The sequence below is a fragment of the Suncus etruscus genome, chromosome 7, assembly GCF_024139225.1.
Source record: "Suncus etruscus isolate mSunEtr1 chromosome 7, mSunEtr1.pri.cur, whole genome shotgun sequence".
NCBI lineage: Eukaryota > Metazoa > Chordata > Mammalia > Eulipotyphla > Soricidae > Suncus > Suncus etruscus.
The window spans coordinates 115,141,401-115,155,950 of NC_064854.1; the positions used below are offsets into that span (position 1 = coordinate 115,141,401).

The 14,550-nt window shown below is 33.6% G+C and overlaps 1 protein-coding gene and 1 non-coding gene across 2 annotated transcripts in view; both read left to right on the forward strand.

The window, feature by feature from the left end:
- FHIT (fragile histidine triad diadenosine triphosphatase) overlaps positions 1–14,550 on the forward strand; it is a 914,518-nt gene that overhangs the window by 245,983 nt on the left and 653,985 nt on the right. The window lies entirely within an intron of this gene.
- Positions 7,955–8,058, forward strand: LOC126014542 (U6 spliceosomal RNA). Its single transcript, XR_007497585.1, has one exon. It is a non-coding gene; the product is annotated as a U6 spliceosomal RNA (small nuclear RNA).

Here is a 14,550-nt window from a genome sequence, read left to right on the forward strand (position 1 = left end):
TGTTAAACTCACAGAATTTCTACATTCTTCAGAGCTACCAATGCTACCAATAACTAAGAAAAAGATTCTTTACTACTCAACGTCTTCTAGGTCCTTTTCAAGGAAGTCAGTGAAGATTTGTACAGAAACAGAGACAAACATTGGCATGGAACAGGCTTCTCTGTCCTGACCAGTACTTTCTTGTTAAAAATCCTTTGCCCTAAAAAAAAATCCATTGCTCTGGGTTGATTGAGTGGAAATTAAATATCAAAGGGGGGGAGAAAGATCAAACTATGCACTGTAAAATCACCGTAAAGTGTTTTTTGGCAACTTCAATAAATGTCACCTTAATAATTGAATATTTTATGTATTGTGACATTTTTGAAATCCTGCCCCTCTCTTGATTAGTAACATGTCATATTCTTTAAAAAGTTACATTTTCGTGACTTGTTAAAATAATGACAGATCTTACATCAATGTCTATGATTCAGTTTACTAGTTGTTATTTTATTTTGTTTTATTATGCAATTGGAATTTTCTACTTGTATTTTTAGAATTTTATTGACTCCTGTAATATTTTGTACTGAATGTTAAAGAGGGCACATCTGTCTTTTAACAATGGTCAACCTTTAACGAATTTGATAAAAGGGGTGCTAATTTTATTTTGTCTTAAGCATGATTTTGTAGTTTACAGTGTTCTAGATATTTGCCCTAATCTACAGTTAATTAGCCTATAAACTAGTTTTCTCCATTGCTTCCCTTCCTTCTCTATAATGAGCTTGTGAAGAAGATGGTGCTTCTGTCTTTACATGCCACCAGACATATTCAATTTTCATTCTAGTGTTAAGAATTATATGATTGTAGATATTTTTTAGAATAAACAGGCCAAGACTCATATTTATTGATGTCCATGAAAGTTAGGATAATAAAAAATATGCCAGGAAATGCTAATAGTCCTTTTCCTATTTCAAAGTGATTCAGTTTTTGTTCATGTGTATATTTCTTTTAACAAACAGTGAAATGTTTAGGGCTTGTATCTTGCTCTGTATTCAAGAATCACTCTTGGTAGTGGTGCAAGGGATCTAATCTGCATGCAATGCAAGTGACTTATTTGCTGTGCCATTTCTATGACCTACTAGTGATCTATTTGAGGCTTCTGGTGTACTTTATGATACTCAATAGGCATTACATCAGATGGTAATAAGATAGGGATAATAATTCATTTGAACATGTTCTCCCCTCCTTCCTTCCTTCCTTCCTTCCTTCCTTCCTTCCTTCCTTCCTTCCTTCCTTCCTTCCTTCCTTCCTTCCTTCCTTCCTTCCTTCCTTCCTTCCTTCCTTCCTTCCTTCCTTCCTTCCTTCCTTCCTTCCTTTTCTTTCTCTCTTTATATATATGTATATTACACACACACTTTTGTACCTTTTAGTTATAAAATTCTTTGCAAAGTTTGCATAATAATTTGAGATCAAATGTGCCTTAGAATAAAATATTAATGTGACTTATTTTCAATTAGAAATATTTGAAAGACTTAATATAAAACTTTTTATTAATTTCTATGAAATAGTCAATGAAATAATGTGTTTTAAATGTATATAGTACCATTAAAAACTAAACCTTGGATAGTTATGTAGTTTTCCTGCTACTTTCTTATATGTATTGCCTTTGTGGCTTCAATGAGTGCATAACCAGATTGTTTCTAGTATTCCTAGTTATGATCAAAGATCCAAACTTATGGAATTCATTCCTTTTTATGCTTACATAGTTAGCTTTTCACATTCTTATTTGAGATATCAATGTTTCATTAAATTAGGAAGAACATTGATGTAAAACGCAAATACTTTTATGCATTAAATATTTCATGTTTACACTCTCAATTGCTATTCATTTTGTTTTTATTATATTTTATTCAGTTTGCTCACTTAAGATTTTGCCAGTTGTCTTGAAAAGATACCTATGTAGAAAACAATTTAAAAATGTGAATTTGGTATTGTGAAAAGATAAATCTAGGTAGTTTTCAATAATATTCCTTCCTAATAAAAAGAGAAAATATATACTTTTCTGAGGAACATTTTGAAATATTTATTATTTTTTAAAAGAATTATTCTAGAGATGTGCTTAGCTACTCAGCTTAGTTTAAAGTTGGCAACCTGTTAACAATTGGCCGTCTGCTCCATTCAGGTCAGCCAGCTTCTGTTGAATAACTACAACTATACAGTATGAACGAAAAGTGCAAAAAGCCATACTCAAAATTGAAGCTGTCACATTAAGTTATGTCACATTTGATGGCAGGCCACAAGAGAAAATAATGTGTGATTTATAAACATCAATCACTAAACACATGCTCACTGAATTCTAGTTGTCTACCATTGTTAAGATTGAAGTTTTTTTAAAATTACTATCTTTATTTAAACACCTTGTTTAAAAATATGATTGTAGTTGGGTTTCAGTCATGTAAAGAACACCCCCTTGAAGTTTTTCTGTCAAAACTTAGCAATATCTGAGTTTTTATTTTTCTTAAGTGGGATGGAAGTAAACGTATTAAGCAAGAGATTTTTCGTTTTGGTTGGTCCTTATGGTTATGGAAAGTTCAGTTACATTGAGTTAGAATATGACTGGGAAAAGAGATTTAAATCTAGATAATAATGCCTGCGTCACTAGTTTTAAATTGCAACCTGTAACTGCATTTTCATTATTTTTTTATGTGTAAAGTAACAGAGTATCACGACAATATGTATTGGAAAGTTGGGGTGATAGTCACTTTCAAAGAAGCATGAAGAGGTGGCATTTAGAGTGTCTAATGACTTACTTTTTTCCACAAAGCATAAATATATTTTATGATAAATGTACTTATATAATAAAGTTGATAGCTTTAATTGTAACTACATATTTATAATTCTTGCTTTTTGTTGCATTGGTGACATTTCTGTAGTTATACTTGACTATTACATAATGTGATTATTTTTATGTACATTTGTGATTAGAGAAGCCTACCTGATAGCTTTGTCCCATGGCCAGTCCCAGTAAGATACTTCAAAAAGTATGAAATTGTATCCAAGACACACTTTTTTGTTTTATTTGTTTATTATGTATTTTTAATATTTAAAAAAATTTATTTTTATTTTTAACAATAATTTCTGTATTTAAGCACCATGTAACCATGGTTACAAACATGTTACAACCAGGACTGGACAGTATGCATCCAGGGACCAACAACAACAGCAACAAAAAGCTCTAGCCTAGCTTTTGGTCTATGATCTGTTCAACAAACAAGATCTCCAATTCCAGATGTCTGACTGAGACAACAGCAAATGAATGGATATTCCAGAAACATAACAAAAGACCTTATCCCAGGCTCCATCCTAGGAGCTACATAATGACCAGGACCAAGACCACCAACTACAGAAGATGGATTAAAACAACACTGAAGAAGCATAACTGCTAGAACCACAAAGAAAGACTTGATCATAGGCTTCATTCCTTGAGCTGCACAGTCACCAAGATCTCTAGATACAGAGGTCTGATTTTACCATTCAAGAGGAAGCAGAAGTCTTCCATTCACTATGAAAGCACCAAGGGGCGAGTAAATGATCATGCAAGGAGTCTATAGTTAATCCAATGACAGTATACTTCAAGGGTGGAAAAACCCTATAACTCCTAGGCCAAGGGAATTCCCTCTACAATATCCCCAATAGTTACTGTGCCTATGCAGGGGGGGAAAGAAATAAAAAGCACAAAACAACCATTTTTTGCACATATTTATTTATCGATTGATTGATTTTTTGACGTCTTTATTTTGGTGTAGAGATTGAAGTTGATGTCTCCAATAATCTTTTATTTTATCTTATCTTTCTCTTTCTTTTTGCACTCCAGATGATTTGATTTCAGAACCGAAACTATTGTGTCGTGCTTGTCTTTATTGCTGTAGTGCTCACTGGATATTTAATTTGATATTTCTTACTTATTTTGTGGTATTTCAATTACCTTTTTCACATCCTCTCTCAAACTGAGGTTGAAAGCCTCTAAAAAGACTCCACCCATTTTCAGGTATTTGACTTCTTTTTTTTTCTCTTATTTTGTACCCCAGTCTATTGCTTTTCTTTCCTTCAAACAAAACCACATAACTCGATTTATCTAGCTCCGCCTCTTAAATAAAGGGGGAAACAAGGGAGGGTACCAGGACCAAACAGATATATAGGGGACCACCTACTCTAGCAGCCCGGGTGTGATGGTGGGGTATATGGGTTGCAGAAAGGGAATTGGGATGGGGGCAGGACATATTTGGTATGGGTATTCCCCTGATTCAATGTTAATATGTACCTAAAATACTATGTGAAAGATATGTAAGCCATTATGATAGAAAAATTGTGTTTTAATCAGAAATGTTCTTTGACTTACATGTATTATTATATTATATTAATTATATTATATGTTATGTTATGTTACTATATTATGTTATGTTAGTTTACCTCAATATGTTAATCAATCTTGTCTCTTGAATAAATTCTTACAATAAAAAAAACTTTAGTTCTGATGACTCTGACCACTTCTTGTTCCCTTACTATATATATATATTTTTTTTTTTAGCTTGTATTAAGAATAGGTCTCTGTCTCTCTTTTATTGTGGAGGTTGTAATACCTAGACACAGAGATAAATAGTGCTGATTTCCTGGAATTCCAAAACAATTAAATAAGGAGAGATTGATCAAGTAAAACACCTTTCTCAAAAAACTATGTCTTTTTTTTTATAAGTTGAACTATTATTTGATAATTATGAAGCTTAAGCATTATGGTATAATAATTCTGTGCTAATAAAGTTTAAGATTTACATTGAAGAGATAAATCTGCAAATGTGAAATTAGGAACAGTTAAAAGAGTTTGAAAATTAAGGGAGTATCTGACTAATATTGAAGAAATATTGCATTTTATCTCATGAAAGAAAATCTTGATTTGATGCTTAAAATATTATATTATTGACACTGCTTAATTCTCTGCATAAATGAGGAAAATATTATATGAAAATATTATGGATTAAAAAGTCTTATTAGATATAAAACATTCTATATATATGAAATATTTTTTGTTATTATAAATGTAGGATATCCCCAAACAGGCAGGTGTCAAATTAAATGCAGTAGAGGACAAACATAAGTGCCATGAATGTCACAATTGCCAATGAATACCAAGTTTTGAAGAGTTTGTTTTACCTTTAAAAGAATATTCTTTTATGCTGCTTGCAGGACTGCTTTTAAGGCTATGAAAATTCCATGAACTATTACCTGCCCCTCACTTCTTTTTATTTTTTTCACATCTAAATGATAAATTTAGCTGGATAGAATATTCTTGATTACGTATTTATTTTATTGAGCTTTTAAACTATATCCCTCCATCTTTTCTGTCTTGTTGAACTCATTTGATAAATCTGCTGTAAATCTTATGAATCTTTGTGTCTACGTTCCTTTTTGGATCCTGCTGCTTTCAATATTCTGTCTCTGCCTTTGGATTTTATTATTATTATGAGCACAATGTGTCCAGAATTCCTAATAATTTTGAAATTATGCAGCATAGACTTAACCTGAGAACATCACAACACCTTGGTATATTAATACAAATACGTTCTTCAATAATTAAATAATTATTCTGCATTATTCAGCCATCTTGAATATTTTAACATTTTGCTTAAAGTAGTCTCTAGACATTTTATTTGTGTGTATTTCATCTTTCTAAATATATACATAGCTATTTTACATCAATGCCCGTCATTGGTCTATCTCTCCGAAGAGCTTCTAATAGTCTTTTTTTCATTTGAAGAACAAGTTTGGCAAATATGTTATGATGAATTACTAATGTCAGTCACAGTCACAAGAACCAAGATCAGACACACTGTGCCTCTAGCTTTGGTAGAAGTTGAAGATTTTTATGACTCTAGGAATGCAATACATATTTATTGATTATGGAATCAGTAACCAAGAAAGAAATCCCTATTATTTTTTATCTTGCTAGTCATCAAACTGTGCAATTTCAATTGCAGGTGTATCTTCTCATTTGGAATTTAGATTGTTTTAGCAATGCTTTAAAATTTCTTAAGACTATTGGATTAAAATTTAACAATTATATAATTGTTTCTGTAATAAGATCTCTAGTGCTTTAATTGCTATTGTAGGAAAACTTCGTTCAGAGAACAATCCTAAAAAAAAAAAAAAGAAAGAAAAAATAACACCCTAAAAAAAGATTTTGAGACAGAAGAACCTGTGCCAGTGCATAAATTGACATGTTTGCATTTGAAATCAAACCAGAGGTGTCAAAACCCATCTGTTTAGTCGGGGCTTCTTGTGAGTGATTGGCAACTTTCAAAATCTCCTCTTTTGGAAAAGAAAAGGGGGGGAACTTGAAATCTCTATTACAGAGTCTGTAATGTTTCCAGAGGAACTTTAAGAATGAACATGAGTTCCAATGAAGTGAACATGGTTCACCTTGTTTTCTCTAAATGATTTACAACATGCCTGGAAACAAAAGTCCTCCAGTCAGTTTCTGGGCACACATCTGCTGCAGAACTGCATGTAGTTAATTTAAGTCACTCCTGTTTGGATACACAGCTGTTATAAAGTAGGAATTCCACTTTTGTCATATTGCTACAAATATTTCCTTCTAGCAGATGGTGTTCTTCTTTCTGAGGGAGGAAATAAAATTCAAGAGGGTAAATGAGAATAAGGAAAGAATTTGTATGAACTCTGATGGACTGAAACCCTCTGACATGTACTTGAAATCTTGAGAGCTGGTTGTCAATAGATAAAATATCTGTGCTGAGTTGCTATGAGATTAAATTCCTAGAAATCATTGGTTCTGAGAAGTTAGTTTTCTTATCCCCCCTTTCCTGCTGTGAGTATATTATGTGAAAATTGGAAAAAAAAAGTATGACTTTCCTACAGCATCAAATGATTTTGGATATGGATATGAAGTATTGTAATCAGGGTAAAACATTGAAAACACTGACAAAACTTGATGGAACTAGTTTAAGTGACTCCAAACTTAAAAACCTCTAAAAATGATAAAACAGGGTTGGAACAATAGTACAGCGGTACTGCATTTGCCTGGCACGCAGCTGACCCAGGATGGACCTGGGTTCCATCCCAGCATTCTATATGATCCCCCAAGTCAGGATCAATTTCTGAGTGTCACCAGGTGTGGCCCCCAACCCCCCCCAAAAAAGGCAAAACGAAAGATAAATAAAGAGAATATAAGATGTTCTATTTATATTTCTATATGAAGACAATCATATATATTCATAATTTAGATTTATAAATGCTGATTATATAAGCATACACATTTGCAATAAATAATATGTTGTCAGAGATACTAAATTATATTTTGTCTCTTAAGAAGACATGCAGATAGAAACTGGAGATCAGTGCTATCTACCACAGACACAGAGTAGAGCAAAGCCCACTCTTCTTTTTTAATATATTTCTTTATAAGGTATATAACAGATGGTGTCTTCTGTTCTTTTCTTGATCCCATACTTTACTTCCCACACAAAATACAAAAAGGAGTCATTATTATCTCTGCTTGAAAGCTAAGGATATTGAGGTCACAAAAACTTTTAACATGTGTGCCAAGGTTTGAGTTAAGCCCATCTGATTCATCATATCATGTTCTTTTTCCGGCCCCCTAGACCATCTCTTCTTCTTAGGGAAGGCTGACTTTGCAGTTGGTGCTTGGCAAACCTGTTAATAATTGATATGCTCGAATTATTAAATAGATTACCCAATCCACATGATTGCGTCACCATTATTCCATAGTTTCTATAGTCAATGAAGCTCTTCAGATATGTCCTATCATGCAAAAAATAATGTATCCTAACTTTCTTGAATACTATTAAGCAAATTTAGTAACTGAAGTCATCTTTCAAAGACAGTTTAACAAAGACTTTTTTTTTATCAATTCTCAGGTAAAAGATATCACTTTCTATATATACCTTTAATGTTACATGGTTAGATTTAATTAAAAACATGATACAGAGAAGATTAGCATGGCTCCTGTACAAAGATAACACACAAATTCGTGAAGCATTCCATATTTTAAAAAAACATGTTGAACATTTATAGAGATAGTAGAATTATTTTTTGTAGGGGCTGGAGCAATAGCACAGCGGTAGGGCATTTGCCTTGCAAGAATCTTATCTGGGACAGACCCCGGTTTGTTTTCTGCCATCCCATATGGTCCTCTAAGCCTGCCAGGAGCGATTTCTGAGTGCAGAGCAAGGAGAAAGCTGGCTGTGGTTCCAAAACCAAATAAATAAAAAAGTAAATAAAACATTTTTTAATACTTTTTTTAAGGTACAGAGTGGACAATTAAGCATATGTAGCTAATCCAATACTCCTAAAATATGAATCTTCAGGGAGGAATTGCTTTTTGAAAAAAAGCTATAGACTTCAAATGGAATGTGGCAGAATATTGGCAAATTTCCTATTATTAGTTTTTCAATGCAAAGCATATATATGGGCTTCTTTTTGAGGAAGGATCTCTAGAAAATCCATTCTTGTCTTCTGCTTCTTCGGTCTAGGATTTCTCCTGGGCTCTCTACACTTTAATAAAAAAAAGTGAGTGTGTGTGTGTGTGTGTGTGTGTGTGTGTGTGTGTGTGTGTGTTTTATATCAACTTGGGTACTTGAGTTTTCAAATTGCTAGCCATGCTCAGGCTTAACAATAATGCATAATTACTCTCTCCTCAGGCTACACTTTAGTATTCTTACAGAGAGATCCCTGAGTTTGATTATATGAGGTCACCAGGAATGTATTACAATCCCTCCTGCTCTCTTCCTGTTCTAATGCTCCTCTATCTCTATACTTTAAGGAAATACGAGTAATTCCAGGTTATACTGTGGTCACCTAGGGAAGCTCTTAGACCATCTTTCTCATTTCTATATTCTCTCTGAATCCAAAAACCAAAGAGCAATTTGGTCTATTGTATATGTGTCTAGCCAACAGTATTGTTGAAGAAACCAGGTTCTGTGCAATATTTCTTGATGACTATGACCAGTTCTTTCCTTTATAGGAGGGCTTTGTTGGGATAATATTTAGGCATAGTGAAGGTCACCTGGGACAGAAAATCATGAGTGATATCTAAAATATTTTCTTTTAGTGACACTATAGTTAGTGATTCTTCCTCAGGTCTCTCCCATCTACCATTATTTTGTCACATCTCTCTTTTACTGTCATTATAGATTTATTGACTCAGTGTCTTCACCTGGTGGAAGAGAACACTGTACTTAGTGCCTGTAGTGGGCAAATGCAATAACAACACTAGCAACAGATCAGAGATGGGTGCATGGCCCATGCTCTGTCTATATATCGCTGAATGCAGGCTTTTGGATATAAAGAAAAACATTTATAAGATTTTTTTCCCCAAGGTTTTCTTTTTTGGAGGGGGGCAATACTTGTGTTGGAGTATAGGGATTTAGCTTGTAGACAGAGTTATATTCTGTTGACTCCCTGAAGGATGGTGATAATAAGTAAAAAAAAGGTTTATGAAAGACACGTGGGGAGTCTGTGATATTCTGTAAGTAGATCTTTTCTCTCTGGAGCAAATCGCACTGTTCTCTGTGATTTCTTTTGGACAATTGGTGTCTGGCAGCTGTGCAGGACCTCTCTATCAATGGGTGCTCATTTATTTTGGCTTGTTTTGTGGAGCTCATTTTATGGTATATATTTTTCACAAATGTTGGAGTTTATTTACTGGTTAAAGATGAGAGGGGGAAGAGGAGTAATAGCACAATGGTAGGGCTTTTGCTTGACATGAGGCTGATATAGGATGGATCTTGGTTGAATCCCCTAGTGTACAATATGGTCCCCCAAGCCAGGAGTGATTTTTGAGCACATAGCCAGGAGTAACCCCTGAGCATTACAGGGTATGACTCAAAATGCAAAAAAAAAAAAATGATGAGAGGAGATGAGGTCCTTCCAGTATACTGTACATAGGATGTAATTCTCTGAACTGAACTGTTCACTCTCTGAACACTGAACTCATTCCCTGTTGAGAAACTATACTTCTTAGTCAAAGGAATTAGTCTTGTAGGATCCTGCACCTCTATTTCCCGCTGAGTAGAGAAATAGGCACCATCCTCTGAAAAGCTAAAAATCTTTTTAAGTGCTCGAATGTTTTGTAATGTTTCTTTACCTCACCTTTAATACGAAGCACAATCATTAATTTAACATGAAAATGTTGTAGCCCAAAAGAGCTAAGTTCTAGTAGTAAGTTGTTTCAACTTTGGCTGAGCCAAAGTTAAATAGAAGTAAATTGGCTACTAGTAAATCAAAGATTGAAAGAAGGTTCCAGAACTGGAAGGAAGACAGTGCAGATATGATCATCCCATATGGAAGAGAGGAAGGGACTATGTCTGGCTTCTTGGTAGGTGTCTTTTATATTATGTTGAACTGCCTAGTGGTCTTAATGTAGTTTCTGAAACATTTAACCTAGCAAGAGTTATTTATTGCTGTGTTTTCTCAAATTTATATAAACTTTTAGTTTATAACATGCTCTAAAGCTGATATGGGTCATGATCTTGATATGTTGTCTAAAAATAAGTTTGGATATTTTTATTGGCAGGGCAGTATCAGCCACTGTTTGAAACAATTGGGCCACTAAGTTGAAATGCCTACCAGTGATCGGCAACCTTTTTTTTCAACTGAGCCAAATCTCGCCAAAACCATGATTGAAATTTATTTTGAGAGCCACACAGGGCGCGCACGGGCAGAGACTAGGAGCAGAATCCTGACTCCTGGAGTAGCCGCCCGGCACACAGAAGAGCCAAATTAAGTGTAAAGAGCCACATATGGCTCGCGAGCCGCAGGTTGCCGACCACTGCTAGACCATGAGGCCCACAACATTTGAACTGAGAATTTTACCAAACATTTTTGTTTGTAAAATCATGCAAAATATAGAGAGTAATTGCTAATACTGAATTACTTGAGGATACATTGTAAAGTCTCTCAACTATGCAAGATAAGAAGGAAATGTTTTCGAAGGATTTGTGTAAGTAAGGCAATAGTACAAAGGAACTCATGTACCTGTGATGAATATATAGCCTATTTGTAAGTTTTTGAATCAAGAGTATTTAAGTCTAATTATTTCAAGTAAAGGGAATTGTTCCCAAGTCTGTATAGAATGGGTTGTAAAGAGTCTCAAGTAGGTAAGCTATCTTTTCTTGTAAGGCTTCTTAAAAATACTAAGGGTCTGTACTTGTGTCAGATGTAATAGATTATAAAAGGGATTCACTGCTTCCAGCCAGAGCTTTCTCAAGCCATCTGGGGTCACATTTCTCACAAGCCATTACCTTGTATTCAAATGAAATATAAAATTAGTTGGTAAAGAAATTGAGTGATTTGAGGGAGAGGAAAGAAGTGGGAAAATGTTATGAAAGAAGTCTTTGGAAGATTTGAATAACATGTACTATTTTTATAGTATTGTCATTTAGGCTATTCTTATTTGTGTTTACTACAGCAAATTCTTCTGTGCCTCTTTAACTGAATATATAGCAGCTGAAGAATAACTATCATAATAGTTAAACATTTCTTTAGACAGAAATTGGAATACGACCAATAATTCAGGCATACTCTCACTTAAATGTTTCAGAAGAAATTGAGGCAAAGGAGAGATGCCTGAATCCACATATACTAGTCTTTTGTATCACCAAGAAAGTCTTAGCCATTTCTTTGGCTACTTTAACACCCCTTTATCATGGGTATAAAGCAGTTGAAAATAAATGTAGGGTGATTTATTTCTATTATTTAAATGTATTCTCCAGTTTATAATACCACCGTTTATCACATGAAAGAGAGAATCATTCTCTTTTGTGAGTGGAACCCAAGAAAAATGTCACTGTGCCTCGTTTCATCTTGTAGAAAAGCAAAGCTGTAATTTCTCAGTGTCTGAATTTTTTTCTTTGATTCTGAGCATTGCCATGACAAAGATCAACCAATGAAATCTCTGACTACTACTTTTATATTATCTACATTTCTAAGTATATGCTCTCCAAGGTACTGATGAACACTTCCCTCAGTTTGGTTTGACTTAATGTATTTGCAGTGATAAAATTTGTTTTGTTTTGTTTTAAAGTAATCCCCAGGATCCCATTTAAAAACTTTTCATTTGCCTACTCACTTCTCTATTTTTCAAAGCTTCTGGATTGCTAATATGTGCCATATTATTACCTGGCTTATTACTGTTCACAAATACTTTGTAGTGCTAGAAATATTCTACACTGTTCTGAGTCGTAGCCAGTGGCCACATATGTTTATTGTGTGCTTCAGATTTGGTTATTGAGACTGAAGAATTGAATTTCTAATCTCAGTTCATTGAAATTTAAATGCCCACTTGTGACTGATTGGTGGCAACCATTGGGAGTAATGTAGAAATAATTAGGTTTTGACAGGCTTAGGTATGCCTGATTACAGCATATGATAAAAAGGATCTTGAAGTTGGTGAGATTTCACACTATACTCAAATGTTATAAAACACGTATTCTTGATTTTTTTTCCCCCAGAAACTTTCAGTAGACTATTATCAGCTAATCCTCTTTGGGACTAAAGAGCAGAAATGGTATTCATCTCTCTTGGTTTCTTTCTGGCCAGATTTTATATAAACCTTGAATGATTTACTTGTTTCTGAATCAGTCCAACACGAACACTTTGTATTTGCCATATTAAGAAGAAAGAAGCATAGTCGATAGCCAGGAAGCGACCTTAACTTGGTTTAGATTTGCAGAGTTCATATGAAAGCACAGCTTGCTGCTAATGTAAAGCATGTGGGGTAAGCCCATGGAGAATTAGTTTTCTTTCATGATTGAATGTTAGTATTCAGTGGTATGTGGAAAAACAGTGTGTTGCTTGCACAGGCAAACAGCTGTTGTTATCTGAAAAATAATCATTATGATAGAAAGCACACGTTTTTCATGTTTTCTGTCAGAATTTGTTCTGTATTAAAAAGACCCTGCTTTATCTGAAAAAAAAAAGTAATTGGTAATTTAGGATATTAAATAAAAGTTATTGCACATATCATGCATATGAAAAGCTCAGATTTGATTCCCAACACAGCATAATTCCCCTGCCACTGCCAGGAGCAACCCCTAATCACATAACTTTGAGTATTTCCCACCAGGCATCATGGCTGTTATCCAACTAATCATGAAGTACACCCTGATTATGGTTGTGATTCAACTCCTTCCCACAAAAAATGTTCTTAGACAGTAATAGGAGCTGTTTAATTTTTTCTCCCCTATACCATTTTTGTCACACACATACAAAATGCAAAAGATTCCTGGAATTTTTAAATTTTCTTGTGATCACATTCAAAAAGTAGAAATAAGTACATTGGTTGATACTATTTTTGGGTCCTTATTATATTGAGAAAGTTTAAATATGTAATTAAATAAAGTTGATGAGTTATTTTCTACTTTTGTTCTGTAATAAGTCTGAAATTTAGTTTGTATTTTAAGTTTATTGCATGAAATGAACTAGCTGGTTCTCTAGTGCTCAGTAATGACATATGGCAGGTGGCTGTTTATTGGACACAATGGTGTTAAATCCTTACTCAGGGTCCAGTGAACCATGTTTGACCTTGTGAGTTGTAATTTGTCAAAACGCATGAGGAATTATCAAATATCCAGCAAAGATCACCAGTTCATCTACTACATTTCTTGTTGTGAATCCAGCTTAGATTAAAATGATCAGATAGGAACATAGATACAAGACTACAGGACCATTTATAAAAATATCGTTAGATCTTAAAATTTCTTCAGCTACCTTTTTAAAAATGTTCTTGCTGAGATTGTGACAACTTCTGAAGACATTTTAAATTCTAAGTTTCTGGAGGTTTTGTCATTTTGTCTCTTTTCCAACACGTAAGCCAGAAAATTGACAATTTTCTTCACAACCACTTTTTTAAATTTTCCAAATCAGATATTAACTTGTAGGCTTCTCAAGCTTTCATTTTGCTCTTATAAAATAAAGTATTTCTATTCCAACTTACTTCAATTCGTAATTTACTTGATATTCTAAATGTGTTTTACTTCTACAATTTATAAATTAAATGGAAGTCTTTTTAAAATGCAGATTTTATGTGGATATATGAGTATATAGCTTTTTGAAATTGCCGTTAGATAAGGCATTTAAAAATGTTTACGTACTGTACTAAATGAATTACTTGAATGAAGATGGGAGAATTTAGTAAATATTAATAACATGCTATATATAGGAACCACATACATTTAATAGACTTTAATAATTTATATTTTATAAGGGAAATACTTGAGATATGCACAAACATTCTAAGGCATCTTCTGTTTAGGTAAAAAGTGAAGTTTGCACAATTTGAAAAGATAACCAAGTCAAACTTTTTGTGAAATGCATAGACTCCTTATATAGATTATTATATTTTCAGATATTTCAGACCTGGGTTTTTTGCTTTTAAAATTTCTATGAGCCTAATTTTCTTAAGTGTTAGTGTCCAGTGTAATAGTACAAATACCATTAATAAAATAAATTGATGCTAATAGTAGCCTGAGTCCAGATCACTAT